The sequence below is a fragment of the Coregonus lavaretus genome (assembly GCF_964263955.1).
Source record: "Coregonus lavaretus genome assembly, chromosome: 9".
Classification (NCBI taxonomy): Eukaryota; Metazoa; Chordata; class Actinopteri; order Salmoniformes; family Salmonidae; genus Coregonus; species Coregonus lavaretus.
In genome coordinates this window covers 5,291,552-5,307,433 of record NC_139996.1, presented here as the reverse complement: position 1 = coordinate 5,307,433, position 15,882 = coordinate 5,291,552, and the positions used below count along the sequence as shown (strand labels likewise).

General features: G+C 42.0%; 1 protein-coding gene across 1 annotated transcript in view; it reads right to left on the bottom strand.

Moving 5' to 3' along the window:
• LOC311134835 (potassium/sodium hyperpolarization-activated cyclic nucleotide-gated channel 4-like) overlaps nt 1–15,882 on the bottom strand; it is a gene marked incomplete at both ends in the record, with an annotated part of 41,941 nt that overhangs the window by 10,428 nt on the left and 15,631 nt on the right. The gene's annotated exons all lie outside the window — the stretch shown is intronic.

Below are 15,882 nucleotides of genomic sequence, written 5' to 3'. Positions count from 1 at the left end.
GAGAGAGAGAGAGAGAGAGAGAGAGAGAGAGAGAGAGAGAGAGAGAGAGACTTCTGTCGATGTGCCCTTAAGCAAGGCACTTAACCCTAATTGCTGATGTAAGTCGCTCTGGATAAGAGCGTCTGCTAAATGACTGTAATGTAAATGATTGTACTACAGCGTAAGAGCAGAATATTCCTTCTAAATAGGATCTCACTTTTCAAATGCTGATGATCACTGTCTCTCTTTCTCTGTCTCTCTCGCTCTCTCGCTCGCTCGCTCTCTCTCTCTCTCAATTTTCAATTAAATTCCAATTCAAAGGGCTTTATTGGCATAGGAAACGTATGTTAACATTGCCAAAGCAAGTGAAGTAGATAGTAAACAAAAGTGAAATAAACAATAAAAATGTACAGTAATCATTACACTCAGAAGTTTCAAAAGAAAAAAGACATTTGAAATGTCATATTATGTATATATACAGTGTTGTAACAATGTGCAAATAGTTAAAGTACAAATGGGAAAATAAATAAACATAAATATGGGTTGTATTTACAATGGTGTTTGTTCTTCACTGGTTGCCCTTTTCTTGTGGCAACAGGTCACAAATCTTGCAGCTGTGATGGCACACTGTGGTTTTTCACCCAGTAGATAAGGGAGTTTATCAAAATTGGGTTTGTTTTCGAATTCTTTGTGGATCGCTGTAATCTGAGGGAAATATGTGTCTCTAATATGGTCATACATTTGGCAGGAGGTTAGGAAGTGCAGCTCAGTTTCCACCTCATTTTGTGGGCAGTGTGCACATAGCCTGTCTTCTCTTGAGAGCCAGGTCTGCCTACGGTGGCCTTTCTCAATAGCAAGGCTATGCTCACTGAGTCTGTACATAGTCAAAGCTTTCCTTAAGTTTGGGTCAGTCACAGTGGTCAGGTATTCTGCCACTGTGTACTCTCTGTTTAGGGCCAAATAGCATTCTAGTTTGCTCTGTTTTTTTGTTTGTTCTTTCCAATGTGTCAAGTAATTCTCTTTTTGTTTTCTCATGATTTGGTTGGGTCTAGTTGTGTTGTTGTTGTTGTTGTCCTGGGGCTGTGTGGGGTCTGTTTGTGTTTGTGAACAGAGCCCCAGGACAAGCTTACTTAGGGGACTTTTCTCCAAGTTCATCTCTCTGTATGTGATGGCTTTGTTATGGAAGGTTTGGGAATCGCTTCCTTTTAAGTGGTTATAGAATTTAACGGCTCTTTTCTGGATTTTGATAATTAGCGGGTATTGGCCTAATTCTGCTCTGCATGCATTATTTGGTGTTTTACGTTGTACATGGAGGATGTTTTTGCAGAATTCTGCATGCAGAGTCTCAATTTGGTGTTTGTCCCATTTTGTGAATTCTTGGTTGGTGAGCGGACCCCAGACCTCAGAACCATAAAGGGCAATGGGTTCTATAACTGATTCAAGTATTTTTAGCCAGATCCTAATTGGTATGTCAAATTTTATGTTCCTTTTGATGGCATAGAAGGCCCTTCTTGCCTTGTCTCTCAGATCGTTCACAGCTTTGTGGAAGTTACCTGTGGCGCTGATGTTTAGGCCGAGGTATGTATAGTTTTTTGTGTGCTCTAGGGCAACGGTGTCTAGATGGAATTTGTATTTGTGGTCCTGGCAACTGGACCTTTTTTGGAACACCATTATTTTTGTCTTACTGAGATTTACTGTCAGGGCCCAGGTCTGACAGAATCTGTGCAGAAGATCTAGGTGCTGCTGTAGGCCCTCCTTGGTTGGTGACAGAAGCACCAGATCGTCAGCAAACAGAAGACATTTGACTTCAGATTCTAGTAGGGTGAGGCCGGGTGCTGCAGACTGTTCTAGTGCCCTCGCCAATTCGTTGATATATATGTTGAAGAGGGTGGGGCTTAAACTGCATCCCTGTCTCACCCCACGGCCCTGTGGAAAGAAATGTGTGTGTTTTTTGCCAATTTTAACCGCACACTTGTTGTTTGTGTACATGGATTTTATAATGTCGTATGTTTTTCCCCCAACCCCACTTTCCATCAATTTGTATAGCAGACCCTCATGCCAAATTGAGTCAAAAGCTTTTTTGAAATCAACAAAGCATGAGAAGACTTTGCCTTTGTTTTGGTTTGTTTGTTTGTCAATTAGGGTGTGCAGGGTGAATACGTGGTCTGTCGTACGGTAATTTGGTAAAAAGCCAATTTGACATTTGCTTAGTACATTGTTTTCACTGAGGAAATGAACTACTCTGCTGTTAATGATAATGCAGAGGATTTTCCCGAGGTTGCTGTTGACGCATATCCCACGGTAGTTATTGGGGTCAAATTTGTCTCCACTTTTGTGGATTGGGGTGATCAGTCCTTGGTTCCAGATATTGGGGAAGATGCCAGAGCTAAGGATGATGTTAAAGAGTTTAAGTATAGCTAATTGAAATTTGTGGTCTGTATATTTTATCATTTCATTGAGGATACCATCAACACCACAGGACTTTTTGGGTTGGAGGGTTTGTATTTTGTCCTGTAGTTCATTCAATGTAATTGGAGAATCCAGTGGGTTCTGGTAGTCTTTAATAGTTGATTCTAAGATTTGCATTTGATCATGTATATTTTTTTGCTGTTTGTTCTCTGTTATAGGGCCAAAAAGATTGGAGAAGTGGTTTACCCATACATCTCCGTTTTGGATAGATAGCTCTTCGTGTTGTTGTTTGTTTAGTGTTTTCCAATTTTCCCAGAAGTGGTTAGAGTCTATGGATTCTTCAATTACATTGAGCTGATTTCTGACATGCTGTTCCTTCTTTTTCCGTAGTGTATTTCTGTATTGTTTTAGTGATTCACCATAGTGAAGGCGTAGGCTCAGGTTTTCTGGGTCTCTATGTTTTTGGTTGGATAGGTTTCTCAATTTCTTTCTTAGGTTTTTGCATTCTTCATCAAACCATTTATCACTGTTATTACTTTTCTTTGGTTTTCTGTTAGATATTTTTAGATTTGATAGGGAAGCTGAGAGGTCAAATATACTGTTTAGGTTTTCTACTGCCAAGTTTACACCTTCACTATTACAGTGGAACGTTTTGTCCAGGAAGTTGTCTAGAATGGATTGAATTTGTTGTTTCCTAATTGTTTTTTGGTAGGTTTCAACACTACTTTCCTTCCATCTATAGCATTTCTTAATATTATTCAGTTCTTTTGGCTTTGATGCCTCATGATTGAGTATTGCTCTGTTCAAGTAGACTGTGATTTTGCTGTGGTCTGATAGGGGTGTCAGTGGGCTGACTGTGAACGCTCTGAGAGACTCTGGGTTGAGGTCAGTGATAAAGTAGTCTACAGTACTACTGCCAAGAGATGAGCTATAGGTGTACCTACCATAGGAGTCCCCTCGAAGCCTACCATTGACTATGTACATACCCAGTGTGCGACAGAGCTGCAGGAGTCGTGACCCATTTTTGTTGGTTATGTTGTCGTAGTTGTGCCTAGGGGGGCATATGGGGGAGGGAATGCTGTCACCTCCAGGTAGGTGTTTGTCCCCCTGTGTGCTGAGGGTGTCAGGTTCTTGTCCAGTTCTGGCATTTAGGTCGCCACAGACTAGTACATGTCCCTGGGTCTGGAAATGATTGATTCCCCCTCCAGGATGGAGAAACTGTCTTCATTAAAGTATGGGGATTCTAGTGGGGGGATATAGGTAGCACACAGGAGGACATTTTTCTCAGTTGAGATAATTTCCTTTTGAATTTCTAACCAAATGTAAAATGTTCCTGTTTTGATTAATTTAATAGAGTGAGTTAGGTCTGCTCTATACCAAATTAGCATACCCCCTGAGTCCCTTCCCTGCTTCACACCTGGTAGTTTGGTGGATGGGACTACCAGCTCTCTGTAACCTAGAGGGCAACCAGTGGGTCCGTCTCCTCTATACCATGTTTCTTGTAGGATGACAATGTCTGTATTTCCGATTTCTTTGGTGAAGTCCAGATTCCTGCTCTTTAGGCCAAAGGCAGATGACCTCAGGCCTTGGATATTCCAGGATGAAATAGTGAAGGCTTTGTGTTCCATAAAGTGTCTAATGTTGTTGGTTGTGTGGTTTGGCCTCAGGCCAGTAATTGTGAGCAGAGCCTGCTGAGCATCTGGTACATGCCATTGGCTTGGGCTAGTGTAAGAGTGGGTGTTGGGCCTGTTTGCCTGCTCACGGCCTGGGCATATGTGTGACTTTCATGTTGAGGCCCTCTTTGTTGGAGTGGGGGGCTTGGGGTGGGTAGGAGGGGCATAGGTCTGATCTGAGGGGGCCTAAATGGGGTGTGGGCATGGTTGACTTGGGGGGGAGTTAATTGGTTGGGGTGGGGGTGTAGATGTGGTTGATGGTGCTGTGGTCTGGATGTAGGTCCTCTCTGCGGGGGTCCTCTATGTGTAGGTCCTGGGGGGGGGTCCCGCAGGTCTGGGAGAGTGTCTCGCTGGTCTGGGCGGGGTGTCGGTTGATCTGTTGCTCCTGTGTGAGGTGTTGGGTCTGCGGTTGAGGGCGATATCCTTTAGGGTCCGGGCGAAGGTGGGCACTGCTGCCTTGTATAGGTGGACCTGGTCGTAAAGGCTGTTCACGTCCAGGGTGGAGTGGTGGGCCAGGAAGACATTTGGTTTTGATGCACAGTCACGGGAAATACTTGCGTTTACCCGCTGTATGGTAGCAGGGTGGAAGTCTTTTCGTGGTAACAGGGTTGAGATAACCACTTGTGCGTTGGGGAAAGTAGAAGAAGCTTTTTCTATCACGCCCTTGAGTGATGTGGCCACCCTTTCCTGCTGTGTTCTCAGGTCGTTTGTGCCTGTGTGTATTATTATGTGGCTGGGTGATCCTAGTCGGTCCTTAGACAGAAGGTCTAGGGCGCGCTGGGTATTTGGACACCAGAGTTTAGACACTGTGTGTTTTGGAAAAAGTTTATTTTCTTGAATGTATTTCCCATTTGAGTCCATAAGGAGTACAATCTGTGGCTTGTGTATGTCCTCAGTGGGTGTGGGGGGGTCGTCATGAGGGCTATCAGGGTGTCTGACTGGGGGTTTGCTCAGAGGGGTTGGGGTCCCCAGGGCTTGGGGTTCTTCATTTGTTTGTCTGGGTGTGATGTCGAGGCTATGGTCAGGGTCTAGGGTGTACTGTTCTGCTGCGGTGTCGAGACTTTGGCCAGGATCTGAGGTGGGATGTTCTCTAATGGGTTGTTCAATGTCACCCGTCATCGTTCTCACCTTCTCCTCCAGCACTCTGATCCTCTCCTCTAGTGCTCTGTTCTTCTCCTGCTCCTGCTCTTTCTCCTGTTGATGTTGTCTCACCACAGTCCAGAGTGCAGACATGTCTCTCTCCACCTGCAGCTCTCCAGGTCTAGTTAAGGGGGTGTTGTTGTGCTGGACTGTTGTCTGGGTCTGTGCTGACTGGAGTGTGTTCACCTGCTGTTCCAGCTCCACCTGCCTTACCTCCAGCTGGGTGAATTTATCCTTCATTTCAATGAGGGAGTAGTACTCTGTGCTGGGAAGTTGAGTTTCTGCTTGGGGTTGCTCTGTGGGGTTATTTAATGAAGAGGTCTGGTCTGACCTGCTCGGGGTAGGGGTATCTTTCTCAAGGGAGAGCTTCTCCTGCTGAGCTATTTCTTTGATTAGGTGAAAGTCCAGCTGGAACTGTTTGGTGTTGCCTTGAACCAAAACGGTTCCAGATTTATAGAGATTCATATTAGACGACTCAGAATCCTCGTTGTCCAGTATCCTGAGTTTCCACCCGTCGCTAACACCCCCCCTCTTAACAGAGGGGTAGTGTGCTAGTATAGCACTGTGCCATGCCAGGGGATGGTCTGTGTGGAAGATAAGGTTGCTTATGTTCCCATTTTTATACAAATCAGCAAAAAGTGTCTCGTGCTTCCCCAAAAGAAGTTTCAATTTGTACTCTTTTCGTGTCTTGTCGTTTTTTACATTCAGAGGGTACTGTATTTTAATGACCTCTGAACAGTGGGGGGGTGCTTCTAAGGCCTCTCCATTTAATTGGGGTAGACTGTATGACTCTCCTGCCATTGTTGGGCTCAAGGGCTTTGACACCTCTCACTTCACACGTCAGTGCTAATTGAAATTGTATCTCTTTGTAGCAAGCTTAAGCTTGGTAGCCTTAGAATTCAGTCCTTATAATATAAAATATATCATTGTAATGAATTTTTCTTCTTGGTTTTTGAAAGTGAAAAATAGCTTCATACTAAACATTACTCACTCAGTTCCAGGTTGGATGGTGTTTTCAGGTTTCTGTTTGTTTTCCAGAGCATTTGCTGTATAGTTTGAGAATAGTAATCCTTGGTAGTAGAAAGCTTTCCAGGTAATTCCGTCCAAAATCAGGTTGTAGGTTTGGAGTTTTGGTTTGGAATGAAGGTTATGTTGTGGAGGGTAGCATCCTGTATATGTCCCTGCCAAAAAATCCTACTTTATCTAACTCTAAATCTATATTTTTTGTTAAAAATGCAGGAGCAATGTCTTTGAGCTCTCTCTCTCTCTCTCTCTCTCTCTCTCTCCCTCTGTCCCTCCCTCTCTCTCTGCCTCGCTCTCTGGGAAACATTAGTCAACATTACACTCAAATGTTTAAAAAAATTATATAGACATTTCAAATGTTATATTATTGGCTATGTACAGTGTTGTAACAATGTGCAAGTAGTTGAAGTATGAAAGGGAAAATAAATAAACATAAGTTGTTTGTGCTCCACTGGTTGCCCTTTTCTCATAGCAACGGGCCACACATCTTGCTGCTGTGACTGGACACTGCAGTATTTCGCCTAACAAATATGGGAGTTTAGCAATGTTTGATTTATTTTCAAATTCTTTGTGGGTCTGTGTGATCTGTGGTAAATACAGTACCAGTCAAAAGTTTGGACACACCTACTCATTCAAGTTTTTGTGTTTGTTTTACTATTTTCTACATTGTTCAAAACTATGAAATAACACATATGGAATCATTTAGTAACCAAAAAAGTTTTAAACAAATCAAAATATATTCTATATTTGAGATTCTTCAAAGTAGCCACCCTTTGCCTTGATGACAGCTTTGCACACTCTTGGCATTCTCTCAACCAGCTCATGAGGTAGTCACCTGGAATGCTTTTCCAACAGTCTTGAAGGAGTTCCCACATATGCTGAGCACTTGTTGGCTGCTTTTCCTTCACTCTGCGGTCCAACTAATCCCAATCCATCTCAATTGGGTTGAGGTTGGGTGATTGTGGAGGCCAGGTCATCTGATGCAGCACTCCATCACTCTCCTTTTTGGTGAAATAGACCTTACACAGCCTGGAGGTGTGTTTTGGGTCATTGTCCTGTTCAAAAACAAATGATAGTCCATCTAAGCGCAAACCAGATGGGATGGCGTATCGCTGCAGAATGCTGTGGTAGCCATGCTGGTTAAGTGTGCCTTGAATTCTAAATAAATCACTGACAGTGTCACCAGCAAAGCACCCCCACACCATCACACCTCCTCCTCCATGCTTCACGGTGGGAACCACACATGCAGAGATCATCCGTTCACCTACTCTGCCTCTCACAAAGACACGACGGTTGGAACCAAAAATCTCAAATTTGGACTCATCAGACCAAAGGACAGATTTCCACCGGTCTAATGTCCATTGCTCGTGTTTCTTGGCCCAAGCAAGTCTCTTCTTATTATTGGTGTCCTTTAGTAGTGGTTTCTTTGAGCAATTCGACCATGAAGGCCTGATTCACACAGTCTCCTCTGAACAGTTGATGTTGAGATTTGTCTGTTACTTGAACTCTGGGAAGCATTTATTTTCGCTGCAATCTGAGGTGCAGTTAATTGCCGATTACTGAGGCTTGTAACTCTAATGAACTTATCCTCTGCAGCAGAGGTAACTCATGACTTATCAATGACCCAAGTCCAGCTCATTTAATCCCTACCATTGTGACGCAGAGTTGTCAAAATGCTTCAGCAAATGTACATTACATCAGGGGCGTCGGTAGTCACAATATAAGTAACCTAATTTATGTCCCTCTAACTGCCCTGAATGCCTCTGCTGATCCTACAGCTATTGTATGCAGTAATCATGTGCCTAAGAACCAGATTTATACTGTTAGCACTGAGCCGGTGTGCCTGAAGAGGAAGGCCACTGTGTGCCGCTCACCCTGCACTAACATAAAGAACATGAGCACATCTACTGCTGCTAAGCTTCCCAGTAAAGCAATAAAAACAAGTAAGCATCCCAGAAGAAAAGTGCTCAAAATAGCCCACTTTAACATATGTAGCTTAAGAAACAAGGTTCATGAAATCAATAATTTTCTAGTAACAGATGACATTCATGTTCTGACTATCTCTGAAACTCACTTAGATAATACATTTGAGGATACTGTGGTAGCAATACAAGGTTATAACATTTACAAAAAAAGATAGAAATGCCAACGGTGGAGGTGTTGCTGTTTATATTCAGAACCACATTCCTGTGAAGATTAGAGAGGATCTCATGTTAAATACTGTTGAAGTAATATGGCTACAGGTTCATCTGCCTCACCTAAAGCCAATTCTGGTGGGAAGCTGCTATAGACCACCAAGTGCTAACAGTCAGTATCTGGATAACATGTGTGAAATGCTTGATAATGTATGTGATATCAATAGAGAGGTATACTTTCTGGTGATTTAAATATTGACTGGCTTTCATCAGGCTGTCCACTCAAGAGAAAGCTTCAAACTGTAACCAGTGCCTGCAACCTGGTTCTGGTTATCAATCAACCTACCAGGGTAGTTACAAACAGTACAATAATTAAATCATCAACATGTATTGATCATATCTTTACTAATGCTGCAGATATTTGTTTGAAAGCAGTATCCAAATCCATTGGATGTAGTGATCACAATATAGTAGCCATATCTAGGAAAACCAAAGTTCCAAAGTCTGGGCCTAATATATAATGTATATGAGGTCAACAATAAGTTGTGTAGTGATTCCTATGTTGTTGATGTAAAGAATATATGTTTTATTTTTATTATTTTAATTTTTAATTTTTGGAGGGTAGATCAGCTTAATATTGCAGATAGATTGTAACTTCCATCAATGTAATTGTCTGCATCACTTCCGATCCCCCATGTTTATATACATATATATATATACACACACACACACACATACATACATACATACATACACACATACATACATACACACATACATACATACATATACATATATATATATATACACTGCTCAAAAAAATAAAGGGAACACTTAAACGACAATGTAATTCCAAGTCAATCACACTTCTGTGAAATCAAACTGTCCACTTAGGAAGCAACACTGATTGACAATAAATGTCACATGCTGTTGTGCAAATGGAATAGACAACAGGTGGAAATTATAGGCAATTAGCAAGACACCCCCAATAAAGGACTGGTTTTGCAGGTGGTGACCACAGACCACTTCTCAGTTCCTATGCTTCCTGGCTGATGTTTTGGTCACTTTTGAATGCTGGCGGTGCTTTCACTCTAGTGGAAGCATGAGACGGAGTGTACAACCCACACAAGTGGCTCAGGTAGTGCAGCTCATCCAGGATGGCACATCAATGCGAGCTGTGGCAAGAAGGTTTGCTGTGTCTGTCAGCGTAGTGTCCAGAGCATGGAGGCGCCACCAGGAGACAGGCCAATACATCAGGAGACGTGGAGGAGGCTGTAGGAGGGCAACAACCCAGCAGCAGGACTGCTACCTCCACCTTTGTGCAAGGAGGAGCAGGAGGAGCACTGCCAGAGCCCTGCAAAATGACCTCCAGCAGGCCACAAATTTGCATGTGTCTGCTCAAACGGTCAGAAACAGACTCCATGAGGGTGGTATGAGGGCCCGAAGTCCACAGGTGGGGGTTTTGCTTACAGCCCAACACCGTGCAGGACGTTTGGCATTTGCCAGAGAACACCAAGATTGGCAAATTCGCCACTGGCGCCCTGTGCTCTTCACAGATGAAAGCAGGTTCACACTGAGCACATGTGACAGACGTGACAGAGTCTGGAGACGCCGTGGAGAACGTTCTGCTGCCTGCAACATCCTCCAGCATGACCGGTTTGGCGGTGGGTCAGTCATGGTGTGGGGTGGCATTTCTTTGGGGGGCCGCACAGCCCTCCATGTGCTCGCCAGAGGTAGCCTGACTGCCATTAGGTACTGAGATGAGATCCTCAGACCCCTTGTGAGACCATATGCTGGTGCGGTTGGCCCTGGGTTCCTCCTAATGCAAGACAATGCTAGACCTCATGTGGCTGGAGTGTGTCAGCAGTTCCTGCAAGAGGAAGGCATTGATGCTATGGACTGGCCCGCCCGTTCCCCAGACCTGAATCCAATTGAGCACATCTGGGACATCATGGCTCGCTCCATCCACCAACGCCACGTTGCACCACAGACTGTCCAGGAGTTGGCGGATGCTTTAGTCCACCTCATCAGGAGCATGCCCAGGCATGGTAGGGAGGTCATACAGGCACGTGGAGGCCACACACACTACTGAGCCTCATTTTGACTTGCTTTAAGGACATTACATCAAAGTTGGATCAGCCTGTAGTGTGGTTTTCCACTTAATTTTGAGGGTGACTCCAAATCCAGACCTCCATGGGTTGATAAATTTGATTTCCATTGATAATTTTTGTGTGATTTTGTTGTCAGCACATTCAACTATGTAAAGAAAAAAGTATTTAATAAGATTATTTAATTCATTCAGATCTTTTAGTGTTTTTTTGAGCAGTGTATATACATACACATACACATACACACATACACACACACACATACAGTGGGGGAAAAAAGTCAGCCACCAATTGTGCAAGTTCTCCCACTTAAAAAGATGAGAGAGGCCTGTAATTTTCATCATAGGTACACGTCAACTATGACAGACAAAATGAGAAAAAAATATCCAGAAAATCACATTGTAGGATTTTTTATGAATTTATTTGCAAATTATGGTGGAAAATAAGTATTTGGTCAATAACAAACAAGCAAGATTTCTGGCTCTCACAGACCTGTAACCTTTTCTTTAAGAGGCTCCTCTGTCCTCCACTCGTTACCTGTATTAATGGCACCTGTTTGAACTTGTTATCAGTATAAAAGACATCTGTCCACAACCTCAAACAGTCACACTCCAAACTCCACTATGGCCAAGACCAAAGAGCTGTCAAAGGACACCAGAAACAAAATTATAGACCTGCACCAGGCTGGGAAGACTGAATCTGCAATAGGTAAGCAGCTTGGTTTGAAGAAATCAACTGTGGGAGCAATTATTAGGAAATGGAAGACATACAAGACCACTGATAATCTCCCTCGATCTGGGGCTCCACGCAAGATCTCACCCCGTGGGGTCAAAATGATCACAAGAACGGTGAGCAAAAATCCCAGAACCACACGGGGGGACCTAGTGAATGACCTGCAGAGAGCTGGGACCAAAGTAACAAAGCCTACCATCAGTAACACACTACGCCGCTAGGGACTCAAATCCTGCAGTGCAAGACGTGTCCCCCTGCTTAAGCCAGTACATGTCCAGGCCCGTCTGAAGTTTGCTAGAGTGCATTTGGATGATCCAGAAGAGGATTGGGAGAATGTCATATGGTCAGATGAAACCAAAATAGAACTTTTTGGTAAAAACTCAACTCGTCGTGTTTGGAGGACAAAGAATGCTGAGTTGCATCCAAAGAACACCATACCTACTGTGAAGCATGGGGGTGGAAACATCATGCTTTGGGGCTGTTTTTCTGCAAAGGGACCAGGACGACTGATCCGTGTAAAGGAAAGAATGAATGGGGCCATGTATTGTGAGATTTTGAGTGAAAACCTCCTTCCATCAGCAAGGGCATTGAAGATGAAACGTGGCTGGGTCTTTCAGCATGACAATGATCCCAAACACACCGCCCGGGCAACAAAGGAGTGGCTTCGTTAGAAGCATTTCAAGGTCCTGGAGTGGCCTAGCCAGTCTCCAGATCTCAACCCCATAGAAAATCTTTGGAGGGAGTTGAAAGTCCATGTTGCCCAGCGACAGCCCCAAAACATCACTGCTCTAGAGGAGATCTGCATGGAGGAATGGGCCAAAATACCAGCAACAGTGTGTGAAAACCTTGTGAAGACAAAGGGTATATAACAAAGTATTGAGAAACTTTTGTTATTGACCAAATACTTATTTTCCACCATAATTTGCAAATAAATTCATTAAAAATCCTACAATGTGATTTTCTGTTTTTTTTTCTAATTTTGTCTGTCATAGTTGACGTGTAACTATGATGAAAATTACAGGCCTCTCTCATATTTTTAAGTGGGAGAACTTGCACAATTGGTGGCTGACTAAATACTTTTTTCCCCCACTGTATTTGGTTGTAATTTTGGGTTGAGCAGACATTTCCATATGTTTTTGTTAGCTGCATGTGCGACATAACTCCACCAGTCCTACCGATGATATCATTTACAAAGATTATAAATTTTTTAAAACATTTTGTAAAAAAAAAAAGGTTTTTTGTCAATTAGTATATTTGAGTTTAACCACAATATTTGTTGCATTATTTGTTCTGTCGTTTCTGGAGGATTAAATTGAAATTGCAACCAACTTTCTATGGCTTGTTTTAGAAATAGTGATATCTGGGAGATTATTTCCTTTTCAGATAACTGAAAGCGAGTGGTTGTAAACTGAATAAAGGGAAAAAGGCCTTTCTTGAACATTGGGTGAGACAATCTTACTAATTTGCTAGAGAACCAGTTCGGATTTAAGTATAACTTTTGTATGACTGAAGCTTTTAGTGATAGGTCTAATGCTTTAATATTTAATAATTTCTGTCCTCCGAATTCATATTCATTATATAAATAGGCCCGTTTAATTTTGTCTGGCTTGCCGTTCCAAATAAAATGGAATATTTTTTTCTCATATAATTTAAAAAACTGTTCGCTAGGCGTAGGCAAGACCATAAGCAAATAGGTAAACTGGGATAATACTAAAGAGTTAATCAGGGTGATTTTTTCACAAATTGACAGGCACCCACCTTTCCATGGTAGCAAGATCTAATCTATTTTTGCTAACTTTCTATTATAATTTATTGAAGTGAGATAATGTATTTCCTTTGGGATATGTATTCCGAGTATATCCACATCACCATCAGACCATTTTATTGGTAAACTACATGGCAATGTAAAAATTGTATTTTTTATTGATCCAATATGTAATATAGTACATTTGTCATAATTTGGTTGTAATCCAGAGAGGTTAGAAAATGTATCTAGATCCTCTATGAGGCTGTGGAGTGATTCTAGTTGTGGATTTAAAAGAAAATCTGAATCATCAGTGTACAATGACACCTTTGTTTTTAAGCCCTGGATTTCTAATCCCCTGATATTATTGTTGGATCTGATTTTAATAGCTAACATCTCGATTGCCACAATAAATAGATATGCCGATAGTGGACAACCTTGTTTCACTCCTCTTGACAGTTTAAAACTTTCTGAGAAATAGCCATTATTTACTATTTTACACCTAGGGTTACTATACATGATTTTGACCCATTTTATAAGAGATTCACCAAAATTGAAATGCTCCAGGCATTTATATATAAATGCCAGTCGTACTTTATCAAATGCCTTTTCGAAGTCTGCTATGTATATATATATGTTGGTCCGTGGTGTGTAATGAGGAGCAGACAGACGCTGCATTTGACGCATTTATGAAATTGCTTATTCCAGTTACTAATAAGCATGCACCCACTAAGAAAATGACTGTAAAAACTGTTAAATCCCTGTGGGTTGATGAGGAATTGAAAAATGGTATGGTTGAGAGGGATGAGGCAAAGGATAAGGCAAATAAGCCTGACTGTACAACCGATTGGCAAACGTATTGCAAATTGAGAAATCATGTGACTAAACTAAATAAAAAGAACAAGAAACAACACTATGAAACAAGGATAAATGACATAAAGAATGATAGTAAAAAGCTATGAAGAACCTTAAATGAAATTTTGGGAAAAAAGGCAAACTCAGCTCCATCATTCATTGAATCAGATGGCTCATTCATCACAAAACCAACTGATATTGCAACAATTGCTGACACTACACATCCAAGTATATCGGACCAAATTATGAAAGACAAGCATTGTAATTTTGAATTCTGTAAAGTGAGTGTGGAAGAGGTGAAAAAAGTATTGTTGTCTATTAACATTTACAAGCCACCGGGGTCTGACAACTTGGATGGAAAATTACTGAGGATAATAGCAGATGATATTGCCACTCCTATTTGCCATATTTTCAAGTTAAGCCTACTAGAATGTATCTTCCCCAAGGCTTGGAGGGAAGCAAAAGTCATTCCGCTACCTGTGAACAGTAAAGCCCCCTTTACTGGCTCAAATAGCAGACCAATTAGCCTGTTACCAACCCTTAGTAAACTATTGGAAAAAAATGTGTTTAACCAGTTACAATGCTATTTTACAGTAAACAAATTGACAACAAACTTTCAGCATGCTTATAGAGAAGGACATTCAACAAGCACAGCACTTACACAAATGACTGATGATTGGCTGAGAGAAATTGATTGTAAAAAATTTGTGGGGGCTTTTGACATTATCGATCATAGTCTGCTGCTGAAAAAACGTATGTGTTATGGCTTTACAGCCCCTGCTATAATGTGGATAAAGAGTTACTTGTCTAACAGAACACAGAGGGTGTTCTTTAATGGAAGCCTCTCAAACTTAATCCAGGTAGAATCAGGAATTCCCCAGGGCAGCTGTTTAGGCCCCTTACTTTATTCAATCTTTACTAACGACATGCCACTGGCTTTGAGTAAAGCCAGTGTGTCTATGTATGCGGATGACTCAACACTATACACGTCAGCTGCTACAGTGACTGAAATAACTGCAACACTTAATAAAGAGTTGCAGTTAGTTTCGGAATGGGTGACAAGGAATAAGTTAGTCCTAAATATTTCCAAAACTAAAAGCATTGTATTTGGGTCAAATCATTCACTAAACCCTAAACCTAAACTACATTACGTAATGAATAATGTGGAAATTGAGAAAGTTGAGGTGACTGAACTGCTTGGAGTAACCTTGGATTGTAAACTGTCATGGTCAAAACATATTGATACAACAGTAGCTAGGATGGGGAGAAGTCTGTCTATAATAAAGCGCTGTTCTGCCTTCTTAACAGCACTATCAACAAGGCAGGTCCTACATGCACTAGATTTGTCGCACCTGGACTACTGTTCAGTAGTGTGGTCAGGTGCCACAAGTAGGGACTTGGGAAAATTACAGTTGGCTCAGAACAGGGCAGCATGGCTGGCCATTAAAAGTACACGGAGAGCTAACATTAACGACATGCATGTTAGTCTCTCCTGGCTTAGAGTGGAAGAGAGATTGACTTCATCACTGCTTGTTTTTTTAAGAGGTGTAGACAAGCTGAATGTACCGAGCTGTCTGTTTGGAATGCACACAGCTTGGACACCCATGCATACCCCACGAGACATGCCACCAGAGGTCTCTTCAAAGTCCTCAAATCCAGAACAGACTACGGGAAACGCACAGTACTACATAGAGCCATGACTACATGGAACTCTATTCCACATCATGTAACTCAGTCAAGCAGTAAAATCAGATTTAAAAAACAGATTAAACTACACTTTATGGAACAGCACGGACTGTGAAGACACACACACACACACACACACACACACACACACACACACAGGCACACACACAGCATTCGCAAACACATGCTAACACACGCACTCTACACACACACATTTTAATATTGTTATTTTGCTGTATTATTGATTTTGTATTGTAAATATGTTATGGTAGAGTAGTGTGTAATAAGGTGTTGTGTTATGTATTGTTTTATTGTATGTAAATTGTGGTTGGACCCCAGGAAGAGCAGCTGCTGCCTTGGCAGCCGCTAATGGGGATCCATAATATATACAAATACAA